Here is a 15,048-nt window from a genome sequence, read left to right on the forward strand (position 1 = left end):
ACAATTTTGTGCTTGTGTAGGATTGTAGGACTATTTGAAGTGAAGGGACTACTTGTTGCAATCTCATGATGTTTTGTAGTTTTGTGTGTCAAAGGAGATACTTTAAAGTGATGAAGAGATCTATATCACTATGTGTTATGATGACAAAGTAGTACATCTATAAGAAGGATCACTATAGATTATAGTGATAAGCCAATTTTGATCATGGATATCTTTTACAAGAAAATGGATATGACAATGAGCATTAGGGTTATGGTTGTTTCTACAGTGATAAAAGTGAAAAATGTAATAGATCACTATTAGGAATAATGATTTAGGGTTTTATCCTATAAACTAAGGTGAAGTATAGATGATCCATTTGATGTGTACATTTCTTTTGATGGTCACAAAGGTATCATATCTTCAACATGCAATGATAAGATTCAATAGTAGCATTTGTGTCCTGGTTTGCATGTGGGAAGATTCTAAATAGTTTGGCCCACCTTTTTTTGTGTGTAATGGGGGACAAGATTTCATGCAAAGTTAGTGTAGAAAAGAGAAGATAAATTTTATTGTAACAATAGTTCAAAATAAGAGAGCAAAATGTCTTATGTATACGATCATCCCCTTCACACCATGTCCTTTGGAAGTATACTAAGAAATCATGTTGATCAAAGAATTCAACAAAAATATCATCCAATAGCCTATAAGTGGTATCCTCATTCTCACCCATTACGTTCATAACATCCCAAGCCATTCAAACATTGACTTTTCTCTATATTTTGATGCATACTTCAGCACATTCTTCAACCATGCCCGACAAACGTGCCAAGCATAGAATGACATGATAGTTGAAAGTAGCCCTAGTGAACACGAAGATGAAATTCATTTCCTTTGCTAGTGGAAAAATTTAAATATATAAATGTTAACAAAATTCAAACATGTAGTCAAAGATATATATTGTTGCATTCCTTACTCAATTGCTTGTATTTCAACACTTGCATTGTCAATCGGGAAGGCATTGACTGCCCACTCATTTCTAGCTTGCTTTCCTCATTTATAGATGGAAGAGAGAAAAAATTTGATGTCCTCAATCTTTTTACAAGATGAGACATCCCATGCAACTGGAACCTCTAACTGATGTTCATGAAAGATGACAAGGAAATATAGTTGGTACTATAATCAACTAAGTAGTTAAAAATGACTTGTGACATGTTATTGCCAATTAAGAAGAAGAATAGAGTGTTAATGCTAAAAAAAAACTTTACATGTCTCACCCCATATTTTTTTGTTCCAAAAGTGGAATCTATGGATATCACATAATGATGAGAGTGTTTGACCATCATATCAAGCATCCATGGGGTTTGGAAACCCATGATGAAAGGTGTGTCATTTATCTGTGGCTTCTACCAATAAAAGAAATTAGTTTAGTTCTCTTCTCTAGATTTTATAATACTAATTATATCATTGACATGCATTTTTTCTCAACCACACTTAACTCTCCTTCAAGCATTCATGACATCTTTCTAAGTTAGGCAAGTATCCCTCTACAATATAGCCACAAAATATGGATTTCTCAAATGTCTATCAATTACAACATCCAAACTCATATCCATTTCCAAAAGGGCCTCTATGTAATCCTTGCATTTAGAAGATAGTTTTGGGGATAGATTAGCCTATGGCTCATTGCTTGGATCATATTTCCCAAGACAAATCAAACCTTCATCATCTACGTGTAGCATATCAATGTAGCTAATAATAGTGACATATAGTCTACCAAACATAACCTTTACATTGAAGTGGCATTGACACCCCCTTTTCTTAATAAAATAATGGTGGTGTTTCTTTGCCAGTAATTTGGTCATGTTATCATCTAGCCCAATAGAACACCAATATTTGCATATAAAGAATAGTCAACCAAAGTTTAACTCGTAAAGTTTATGGTACAATTTCATAACAAACACAAACTACTTATTGCATCTATAATAACCTAGAATATAATTTCACTTTGCCTTCCTTTTAGTTTGCATGGTTGTTGTTGTTATGTCTCACATAGACAAAACCAAATTTCATATCTTTCCTCTTCCTCTTTGATTCCCCTGTGATAAATGTGTCAAGTCTATGTAGTGGAATAGTTGCAAGTGACTCAGTTTTCACATCTTCATTAGACCAAAATATAGTTGACTGAATTTCATCCATTGAAAAAGGCTTGATTCCATCACCTTCATCTTACACTTCAAGTTTGATAAGTAAGCGCTACTTACAAATCTCCCCATCGCAGGAGAGTGCAATTGCAAAGGGGAAGTATAAAATATGGAAAGCCACATAAAAACACACTCAAAGATTTAGGAATTCATGATCATTGCCTTCCTACCAAGTTTTTTGATGCTTGTTGCAATATTTTTTTAGTTGTTTTCATGGTAAGAGACATTTTATAAGCATTCTCTAAAACTCATATGCTAATATATATATGTATCTCATGTCAACCCTCGAAAGGTTTTGTCATTCAAACCATTCCTATACTTTTCTCATATACCATTATAGCTTTAAACATTGTGCAATTTTATGCATTAAAGGAGTTGCATTGAGTGAGTAAAATATCAAATGAATATCTTTCTTTAGTTCGAGAACTATGGTACATTTTTGTGCTTGTGTAGGATTACTGCAGTTTGAGAATTATGGTGCATTTTTGTGCTTGTGTAGGATCACAAGACTATTTGAAGTAAAGGGACTCCTTGTTGCAATCTTGCAATGATTTGTAGCTTTGTTCATCAAAGGAGATAGTGAAAAGTGATGAAGAGATGTATATCTCTATGTGTTATGATGACAAAGCAGTATGGCTATAAGAAGGATTGTTATAGATTATAGCGATAAGGCAATTTTGATTGCAGAAATCATTTCTAGGAAAATGGATATGATGATGAGAGTTAGGGTTATAGTTGTTTCTATAGTGATAAAAGTGATAGATCACTATTAGGAATAATGAGATAAAGCAATCGATGGTGTGCAAATGTTTTTGGCTAGGAGTTACATGGATCATTTATTTGAATATTTTTTATGACGTGGGTGAATAGTGACCATAAATAACTACTGACACACTTACAATGATAAAAAATATTAATTATAGAAATCAATGTGGTGAAATGAATAAAGGACATGCATGAACTTGTGGACTCCCTGAACTCAAGGCACTTTTACCAAGAAATTAATCATCATGCATTATGCAAGAAGAAAATTTGTAAAGAATTGTGAGATTTTCTAGAGCTTCCTAATGTAACAATTTGAAAAAAAATGGAAGGCTCCAGTTCATCAATAAAGAGAATGGCTGAGAAGGTAAAGAAGGGGAAAATAGAAAAGAATTAGAAGATAGAAGATGAAATTCCTCCAAGGAAGTTGAATGAAGACTTGATTGAACAAATGGAGTTTGTCGGGCATAAATCTAGAAGGAGTAAATTTGCCTCTCTAGATAAACTGGAAGATAAGTAGAGTGAAGTCTGTGATTTATGGACAACAACCTAATGATATGAACTTTTCCTATATCACTATGTTAGAAGGTATCATAAGGGGCCCAAATGTCATCCATGGGTGATAAATTTGGGGAAATTGACTATGCCAAATGTGTTTGTGAATGTCAAATTATGGAATGTTATCATTGGAATATACAATGTTGATGACAGATATATATATGTGTGTGTGTGTGTGTGTGTGTGTGTGTGTGTGTGTGTGTGTGTGTGTGTGTGTATATGATGGTATGGGGAAAAAGTTCGTGGAGATTTCAATTGATTCTCTAAATGAAATTTTCAAGATGATGGATGGGCTCACCAAAAGGCTATCATTTAAGGAAATAAAGAATGAATATGAGAGGTCAAGTATATCATACATGCAATGGAAGCTAATGTTACACAAGGTTAAGAAAGAGTCATTTACTAAAGAAAATGGGCCACCATTTATCATATAATTGTTTAAAACATACTTTGACATGAGATATCAGTATTGTGGACAAGTTGGAGCAATAGAGGTTCTTGACATGATGGAGATTGGACCTACAGTGTGGGCTTCTAATGTCCAAATGTTGGAGCCCAGGCCCTATGATTATGATGAGTATGTTGTTGACAACATTCATACTTGTTTTGTTAATTTCAAAGATGTTGATACTCCTATTTTTAGGCATTATTTTTTTCTCATGCACATGATGTTTTATTATGGTCAATGGAGAGATATGTGGCATAAGAATTTGAAATTAAATATAAAGGAAACTAATGGAGTAAGCTAGTTTAGATGTGGACTTCTGTGTGAGACTATAGATACAGTGCCTCATGTTACCTCACCTTTCAAGATTATTTTATTCACCATTTATAATCATTATTTGGATATCAAGCTTTCCCTTCCATCAGCCCTAACATAAAGAGGTTTCTAAGACATAAAGATAATGGGCTAGGAGAAAAGATTAAACATAATTCTAGGGTGATTGGAATGCCTATAACTATTTCACTTGTAGTAGAGTATATGGATTTGAAGGGATTCCCTACTAGTTACCAGCCTTAGTACTAGATAGGATTTCTTATTTGGAAATTATGAGATAGATGTCAAAGTTAAGCAAACAACATTTTGGAGGGAAGCAGAGGGAACAAACTTTTCTCCCAGTTACTCTGTCTTTTGGAGATTTTACTATATGTGCCAACAAGTCTTATGAAAAAATTGGGGACAAATTGCAAAATGAGTATCATAAACACACCATGGATCCCTGGACCCATTATGATCTTGAAGGTTATATCCATGACTATAGATACTCATGGAAATTGGGTGACTATATTCGTAAAATTGTTAAAACTGAGGAAGAACATAAGAACATGGAATGGTTGGAAATTCACCAAAAGTTGCAAGAACAAAATAGGGAGTTGGAAGAAAGAAGGCAGAAAGAGTTTGAGAAACTTAGAGATGACATAAAGATTGCACCAAACTCCCTTGTACCATGACTAGAGCTTTTGGATAGACCCGAGATACAAGCATTGGAACATGATGTCCAAGTAGTTGGCAGGGTTAACATGGAAAAGGATGAAAGAATCCTTGAGTCAAATAAATTTATAGGTGATGATGAATTTATAAAGTCAAAGGAATTCATGACTTGTCTGTACAATTATAAAGGAAAAATCTTTAGGCAAAGTGTTCCACACATCACTCCTAAAAATGAAAAGGAGTTGATGGAAAGACTTAAAGAAGATATCAAGACTCTGGCAAGAGGGAGACAATTGCTTAATGAACCAAGCATCATAGTTTTGCTTGGATGAGATCAAGTAGTGCATCCTATATATTTGACAACTTAATGAAATTTGGGAAAAAGATATGAAGCTTGATGTGCAGGGAGTGAAAGATGTCATTATTGGTTCTAGGTTTGTTGAGGATGAGAGATCTATGTTGCTATGGACCCTTTACCCTTTATAGAAGAGGTCATAGATTATTGATATTGATTAGGCATTTAGACACTTGATGACCTTGAAGGTAGTGGTAATAGACCCTAATAAATCATCATACATGCAAGTGGGTTTGGCCCAATTCAATGAGGCTCAGATGAAGCAAGTGTCAATTGAAAGAGATAACTGGAGAACAATGTATGAAAGCCTATTGAAAATGGGAAAGACACAAATACAACCTATGATTCAGTCACCAAATGATGCCATGAATATGGAATTCAAGAGATTGCAAGAGGAAAATAAGAAATCAAAGGATACAACTATGATTAGGAGAGAAGTATCAGGCTTTATATTGAGAAACCGCTTCAAAATATTGTTGAACAAGCTTGGATGTGTGTGGGAATTATACAATGCTTTAAAAACTTTGGCTTTAAAACAAAATGAAATCTAAAACAAATTGACCAAGGAAAGGGATGAATTGGTTGAAGACATTGATATCCAGGAAACTAATAGATTAATTCATGATCATATGGTGTTTAATAAGGAATTTAACAACACTTCAAAGATGTTGGAATATCTAGTGATAGAGTACAGAGTACTGATATGGCATGATCAAGATGGATAGATTATCAACCAGGATATATGGATCAGGACTTGTCATGCAGTGTTGAAGAAGGTAATGAACTAGAATTGACAAAGATGAGTGAGTAGTTGGAGAAGATGATTGAGATGGATTTCAAAGCTCGATATGTAGACTTTCTTGAGGATGAAAAATATCAGGAGCATATCAAGCAATGCAATGATTTTATTGAAGAAAAAGCATTAGAATTGCCTGAATGAATTCAATTCCCTTTGTAAATTTATTTTAATCGATTGGCATGTAATACTTAGTTACTACTTGGCTGGTTATGATAAATTTTATAAACAAAAAAACATGCCTCTTCATTTTTTAACCGATTCATTGTCCACAAGTATAGGGACCTAATGGAGATAGTGACTGAATAGAGCTCAAACAAAGCATGAAGAGCCAATAGATAGGGGAATCTATTTGTAATATCATTTCTTGTTGTTTTGTCTTAAATGTAACAAGTTAAGTTTGTCAAATAGAAATATGACATGTTTCATTATTGTCCCATGACTGAAGCTTGTCGTAATCCTTATGTTATAAAAAGGATTTCCAAGATAGGGATGTGGAGGGTCTAAATTTGGATAAAATGAATGTTATTATCATGTTTTTAGTCATTTCAGTGCTCTCTATTTTACAATATCTAATACCTGAGTTGTAGTTTGCAAGAAAAATTATCCCTCTTGCATTTATTTTTTTGTTCAAATTTGAAATATAAAGTTATATCTTTACCACAAAAAGAACTGTGGCTACTAATAGAAACTCTCTAATTTTTGTGATGACCTATGTTCAACAAGAGCTCTAAGAGAGAGCTTGAGTCCCTACCTTGCATTGTTAGTGATTCATAATATAAAAATAAAATAGAAAATACATTGTTAAATGTTTGTTGTAAATATATAGTTTTATTATTGTGGATGCGCTCCAAAGATCACAAATCACAATTTCCTAAAACATATTTACATGCAAAGGTGAGCATTGTGAATGTTTGGTTTTAATAATATAATAAATAGTGTCTAATTGAATTAAAAATGATATTTGTTCAAATGAAACTAAGAAACAAAACCTTAAATTAAAATTCTAGGCATATAATATAGTCTAGTAATAACTTTAGTATTGTCAAAATTTATTAGATATATTTGTATCTTTAACTTTAATTTGTTTTATTGATTTAATATAATTTCAAGTATAAGATACATATTATAAACTTATTTATATTATAAAAAAATTTAATGATAATTTTCATATTATATCAAACTTTACTAATGTAAATAAATAATAAAATAAAAGCCAATAAAAATTATCAATCTTTAAATTAAACTAAAATTTGTTTTTACAAAAAAAAAATTATTTACAATTAAAAATACAACTAGGTAGTCATCCAACTCACGTAGAAATTAGTGAAATTATTTTGAAATTAAAAATAGACACAAAATTCTTGAAATTATTTTCAAGCTGAAAATATATAATGTATTTTATACCTCTTATGTTTACTTGTATTCATTTATCCCCAATTTGTACTAAAAAATTGGTGTTGATATTATTTACCTTTTATGTTCATCTATCACTAGTTTGTATTAAAAAGTTGTCATTGCTTGAAATATCATTATAAATTTAACCATGACTTTTTGGCCATAGATCACAATCTAGAATAATCTAGTCCATTTTATGGATTCTACAAGTGGACAATGACACAAAGCTTAGGAAACCAGCAACTTTGAGTATAGAGATTCACTTTTCCTATATCTGTCCATGTGAGGCAATCCACAACTATATTTCCTAGAAAAAACTTAAGACATCACTAGGTAGAGATAGATAACTGACCAAACATTGGCTGAAATAAAATCACTGAATCAATGCAAAGATCTGAGATTTATTTTAAAGCTTATAAAAGTTTTTTTCCCTTTGTAATGGCCAATCAAAGGCCCAACATACATAAATTGAAGCTATGAGAATGTTGATAAGAATATGTGGGATGTCGCTGCAATTGACCTATTGGAAGTTGAAGTCACTGTCCGCTTGGCATTATAGATAGGGACAGGCTAATCTTCATCCAAAATACACTAAAGGAAAAACAAAGTCAAGCTTTTTTTTCCAGATTCACAAAAACATGGTATTTTATTTCCAAATTTATTATTGTTTTGGACTATAAAATATGCAGATCATGAAGATCAAATGTTGGAATTTTTAGAAAAATCCATGATGTTTTCAATTTTTTTGAAAATTGGTCAACTGTACAGTTTCTTGTAGGTTTGGGGTTTCAGTTTCAATAGGTGCCTAGTTTTTATCTATATAGTGGTTTGGCCATCTATAAATAGGGCAACTGCGGATGCTTGGAAGTTTGTAGAATTTAAATTTTGGTAATTTTTTTATCAATAAATCAATATTACTCCTAGAAAAATTTCAAAGAGTCGGTTAGAAATAAGAAATTATTGACTAAAAATTAATTTAAAAATAAATCAATGTTTGAACTTTAGCAAAAGAACAGTTTTAGATATAAAAATTAATTAAGCCCCACAACTAGAAACATTAGTTCTCTGCCTTATCTATAAGGCAGGGACTAATAAGGAATGCAAAAAATGGAATCGTGCAAATAATTTACACATCATTATCATATTGGAAGCATAATAATGGGTACACATTTTTTTGATTCATACCTTTCCTTATCGATAAGTTGATCTGATATTGTTTCCTCCCCATGATTATGCACTGCACATGCCCCTAAAATGTAGTAGTTAAGCATATTTAACTATAAATGCACCTATCGGTTTCTTCACAAATCATAACCCCAAACCTACTTGGTGACAATTGCTTTTCACTTTCTCTATAGTTTAGAGCAAAACCTGAAAATGTCTACTTTTTTCATGTATTTCCCATTATGAGTGATTTTTCCATATGAATTGTCATAAATATTTTTAATGTAGTTTCATTTAATGCAACAAATTTTTCACCACCTTTCGTAAATTTAACTTCAACATTTATGAATACACGTACGAGGACAAGCTGCCATGGTTAATTGTCTATCTTGTGGCCATGAAAGTTCAAAATCTTTTATTTGCACATTGGCCCATAGATACTGTAATGGAATTTCGATAAAACTAAAACTACCCAAAAACATTCAACACATATTGTACAAATGTATTGGATTACATCATGAAAATATGGATGAAACTATTATGCATTTTCAACATCTCATCATTTTTTATCACTGGAAACACTCATTGCCATTACGTATAGCAATACAAAATCTCTATTGCTCATCACTATAATGATTATATATGGTTTTCATTTTTTGATGATTTCTATATCTTATAGTGATAAGCCTTTATCGCTCATTGCTATATTCAGTATTTCAAGTTGCAATCATGTGAAGGCCTTGCATTGCCTTGTCACTTTGATTTGAGATCTAATTATTCTTAGGGTTGCATGGATGCACACAATGAAGTTAACCATTAGCACAGCTTCATGGTTGTTAACGCTAGTTTTCAAGTTCATGTTGTGAAGGAGTAACTCACCATCAATCACATGATCACAGATCAATTCTAGCTTAAGGGAATTGAAGTTGTGAAGATGCAAAAGTCAACAACAATAGTTAATTTTAATAGGTATCACATCATCACAAATGGTTAAGTTTAGCCCAGGGGCAAAGTGGCAAGGTGGTGAATTCCTTCATCGCATCATCATAGGGTTAGGAGATAGTTAATGTAATTAGTTTTGAAGAAGTGCCTTGTCAAATAAAAGCAGATAAATTGAATCAATATCACTCCATCAAAAGCAATCAGATAGGCTTCAGTATTTCAAGTTGTGAGGTTGTGATGTTGAGCAGAAATTAGGTTAAATAGTTTTTGCATCTTTGCATGTAGTTAAGGGTAACCCTTGGTTAAGGTGGTGAAGTTGTGAAATGCTTTGTTCGCTCGTTCACAGGATTAGAATTGTGGTTAAGATTCATGGTTATTATGAGGGTGCGATAAATGGGAAGACAATCAAATTATCAGTCACAATGTCTCACAATTAAGAAAGATTCATGAAAGCATTTACTTAAATCCTTGAATTAAAATCAATCAATGAAAAGATATACAACCCATCTAAGTTGAATTAAAGTGAAAGAACCTTGTTCATTCAATCTCAAAGTTATACACACATGAAAATGGAGACAAAACTTAGAGACACAGATATTGCAGAACTTTCCTTTGTATTAATCTTCCTTGAAAATAATACATTACTAGTATAAACTAAAGAATAACTCAAGATATGACTAAATTTTCATTCAATATTCACTTGTACTCTCATATTTGCAAAATTTGAATACAACACATAATAGACACAAAGACTAACTGGATCGACTGCAAAATAGCATAAACACTAAAATTGTACAAACTTCAGGCCCTCACTCCACATCTTGGAAATCCTTTTATAGGAAGAATTGCAACAAGCTTCATGGGTAAGTGCACCAAGATGGTGTACAAAAAGGGTGGTATAAGTGGACACCTTTTTCCTGAAATCAAGTGAACCTAAACTTGGTTGAGACATTTGAGGATCATCCACTAAAAATGACAAGATGTATAAAACATATAAATTGTAGTACTTTGAATCTACTTTCTAAACTACTAGATTTTTTACAAAATAGATAAGATTTGGAGGGTCAAACACTATCCATACGAAAAATAGTTCCTAATTTTTTTAGAAAATATAACATAGTTGTTTTCATGTGCAACACAAAAGACATAGTTATATTTAGTATTTTGCATATCCCTTTGGTAGGATGATAGCTAAGAGTCATATCTAGAATATGTGTATTTTTTTGTAATTTTATGATGAGTATTTTTTTGTTTTGAATTATTGAATAGACTACATCCTAAAATTTTGGTACTTGTTCATGTGCTGAGCATAACTTGCATCAAAAATAATTTGAAACTTTTTTTAAAATGTGTATAGAATCAAGTGTAGAACAATAATATATAATATATTTCAAATTTTGTTAAATATATCAAAATTTATTTAAAAATGTTAGACATATGTCTAAGGAATGTCAAGGCATTGGTAAAAGTAATTAAAGTTTACAATGTTAATGTTGTCCATAAAAGGAAAAAAATATATGGCTAGAAAGCTAAGAAGACTTGTAAGATTATGGTGGTGATTTTAGAGATATCCATTTCACCATTAGCATACTTGATGAAGCCAAAGATGATAATTCATCTTAGAAGATGAAAAAATGTCTAGAGGGAAAAAATGGAGGGAAACTAGTCTCCCAAGCCTTTGGGTTGTTTTCCTAGGCTATCACCAAGCCATAACCTAATCGGGTTTTGTGGATTCAAATAACCTAATCAGGTTATATATTATACTAAACAAGTGTTTATCATGTCCCCCAATCCTTGTCTCCATCCCATCCTCTCTACCATTTTCATTCTTTATCTTATCCCCATTGATCTGTATACTATCCTTGTCTCTCTTTCTCCTATCCCCTTCTCTCTCTCACTCTTTATATCATATCCACTAGTCTCTCTCTTCATCCTCTCTCTCTTATCCCCCTTCCCTCTTTCTCCTATCCTATTTTCTCTCTCTCTCTCTCTCTCTCTCTCTCTCTCTCTCTCTCTCCCCCCTTCTCTCTCACTCTTTCTATCATATCCTTTAATTCTTCTCTCCATCCCATCCTCTCTCTCTCTCATTATCTCTTTGTCTTATCCCCTCGCTCTTTCTCCTATCCTCTTCTCTCTCTTTGTCTCTCATTCTCTCCATCTCTCTCACTCTTTCTATCATATTCCTAATCTCTCTCCCTCTATCTCCTATCCCATAATTTTTCTCCCCCATCTCTCTCTCTCTCTCTCTCTCTCTCTCTCTCTCTCTCTCTCTCTCTCTCTCTCTCTATATATATATATATATATATATATATATATTATATCCCCTAATCTCTCTCTCTCATATCCCCTCTCTCTCTCATACCTCCTCTCGCCCTTTCTCCTATCCTCTTCTCTCTGGCTCTTTTTATCATATCCCCTAATCTCCCCTAATCTCTCTCTTTCTCCTATCACATAATCTCTCTCTCTCCATATCTCTCTCACTCTTTCTATCATATCACTAATGTCTCTTTCTTACACACACACACAATTTCTATCATATTCCCTAATCTCTCTCTCATGTTGTCTCTCTCTCTTTCTCTATCCCCTTCTCTTTCACTCATTCTCTCCACCTCTCTCTCACTATCTCTATCATATCCCCTAATCTCTCTCTCTCTCTCTCTCTCTCTCTCTCTCTCTCTCTCTCTCTCTCTCTCTCTAATTCTTCTCTCCATCCCATCCTCTCTCAATCTCTCTCATTCTCTCTTTGTCCTATACCCTCCCTATATTTCTCCTATCCCCTTCTCTCTCCCTCATTCTCTTCACCTCTCTCACTCTTTCCATCATATCCCCATAATCTCCCATAATCTCTCTCTCTCTCTCTCTCTCTCTCTCTCTCTCTCTCTCTCTCTCTCTCATATCCTCTAATTATTCTCTCCAACCCATCCTCTCTCTCTCATTATCTCTTTGTCCTATCCCCTATCTCTTTCTCCCATTCTCCTCTCTCTCTCATTCTCTCCATCTCTCTCACTCTTTCTATCACATCCCCTAATCTGATGGGACACAACCCAAGAACAGAATAATATAGCACCAAGAATAGAATGGACACAACAAAAAGGAGAAAAATATATTAACTGAGAAAATAAGCTAGTACAAACAGTACAAGAAAAATAAACTTCAAAACATGCTCTAAGGGCTTACAATAGCATAAATCTGGAGATAATTTCTCCTTTCAGTACCTCCTCTCAAACTCCACTCCGAACTGCCTTTTACAATGCCATAAACCTCATTAAATAGACCTCGGAGGGTTAAGGACTAGGAGTACATTCTAGAAAGTGCTAGTAAGCATCCACCGACCAAATAGAAGGTTCCAAAAGTTGCGTTAGAAGTCGGTGCAAATCTAGAAGAATCCGAAAATGGTAACCGAACTTCCGAGAGGCATAACTTTTAAACCGTAGCTCCGATTGACGAACCGTTTACATTTTTGAAAAGCTCTCGAAGCGCTCTATAGCCTTACAGATGAGCTTACTGGTCCCCCATTTTTTAGCCCTTTTCAAGGTCATTTAATGCCCCTAACCTGACTTTGAAGCATTCTTAGGAGGTCTCCAAAACTCAAAAAATTGCAATAACTTTCAAACCGTGGGGCCTTTTGACCTAATTTTTTTTCTGAAATGCTCTAAATCACAATTACATTCATCTGGCCAATTCACACCTTCTAGGTTACCAAAATGATGGCCAAATTGCATGCTCCTATTTTTTTAGGATTTTCTAGCTCATTGATAGTGGAACTGTGAGAGTTGGAACCTTTATTTGACCCAAATGGGTATCCAAAAATGTAAAGACATGAAATAGAAACTAAGTCTAAGTTCATTTTTTTGGGTGACACAGGATTGCCCTTATACCTCTTGATGCTCCTGCATCAGACACCCAGGGTAGATTGAAAAGTGACCGTGTCACTTTATGGATGGTAGAGGAAATCCCAAATGGGAAACCTCAGCTGCTGAAATCCAAGTTGAGTCCTCGATCGGTCGTCCTTTCCATTTGACCAAATACTCTTCATATTGTCTATTTCTGGTACTCCTACCCACACGATGATCTAGAATGTCTTCTATCTCCTCCTTCTTAGAAGCAGGAATTTGACATGGCTCTAACACCAGCTCCTCATCTGCACCATCATCATGATACTCTGTTAAATCTGCAATGTTGAAAATGGGAGAAATTTGAATACTATCTGGCAGCTCCACCTCATATGCATTTCCTGAGTCATGTTTCTTCAGAATTTTGCAAGGGTCAAATTTCTTCATTTTCAGCTTGTTGTACGTACCAGTTGGAAATCTATTTTTCGTAAGTGCACCATGACTAGATCCCCTACTTGGAATTCCTTATGTCTTCTCCTTTGATCAGCCCTAGCTTTATATTCTTGATTCATCTTGGTAATGTGTGCTTGAACCTCCTCATGTAGACGCTTGATATGTTCAGCAAATTCTTCCACTTCAGCACTTGTCCTCTCCCCTTGCTCTATCTTCCTCAATTCTGGTGCAGTCCTTGGGCTATTCCCATATACAATTTGGAATGGTGATTTTCTAGTACTCCTATTTATAGAGTTATTGTAAGCAAACTCTGCTTGTGGTAGAATCAAATCCCATCCCTTGGGCTTATCTCCAACTAAACATCTCAGCAAATTTCCCAAACTTCTATTTACCACTTCTATTTGGCCTTCAGTTTGTGGGTGATGCGTGGAACTGAATTTCAAGTCTGTTCTCAACTTTGTCCACAATGTCCTCTAGAACTACCCCACAAATTTAGTATCTCTGTCAGAAACTATACTCCTTGGAAGACCATGTAGTCTTACCACCTCTTTGAAAAACAAGTCTACAATATGGACATCATCATGAGTTTTGTGGCATGGAATGAAATGTGCCATTTTGGAGAACCTATCAACCACCACAAATATTGAGTCATTACCCCTTTGTGTCCTTGGAAATCCAAGAACAAAATCCATACTTATGTCCTCCCATGGCCTTGATGGAACAGGAAATGGCTGATATAGGCCAGTATTGTGACTAAACCCCTTGGCAACTTGACAAACCTGGCAACTCTGTACAAACTTCTTCACATCCTATGAAATTTGAGGCCAAAAATAATGTTCTCTAAGAATGGCAATGGTCTTATCCCGACCAAAATGTCCTACCATCCCTCCACTGTGTTTCTCCTTAATCAGATTTTCCCTCATGGAACTCCTTGGAATGCACAATTGGCTACCTTTGAACAACATGCCATCCTGAATCAAATAGTCTAACCACTTGGTTCTATCTACAGCAATAGGTTCTTTACAAGCTTTCCATGCTTCAGCAAAATCAGGATCCTCAGGATACAAATTCTTGAGTTCATCAAACCCAACTACTTCAACCTACATTGTTGTAAGAAACAACTGTCTCCTACTTAGTGCATCTGCAACCCTATTAGATTTTCCACTTCTATG

General features: G+C 34.1%; 1 pseudogene; it reads left to right on the forward strand.

The window, feature by feature from the left end:
• The first annotated feature begins 3,958 nt into the window (after window positions 1–3,958).
• LOC149577450 (ABC transporter G family member 11-like) overlaps window positions 3,959–15,048 on the forward strand; it is a 116,568-nt pseudogene continuing 105,478 nt past the window's right edge.

Source organism: Cupressus sempervirens, chromosome 1, assembly GCF_028749045.1.
Source record: "Cupressus sempervirens isolate cs-2001-9-10 chromosome 1, ASM2874904v1, whole genome shotgun sequence".
In the NCBI taxonomy this organism is placed as follows: Eukaryota; Viridiplantae; Streptophyta; class Pinopsida; order Cupressales; family Cupressaceae; genus Cupressus; species Cupressus sempervirens.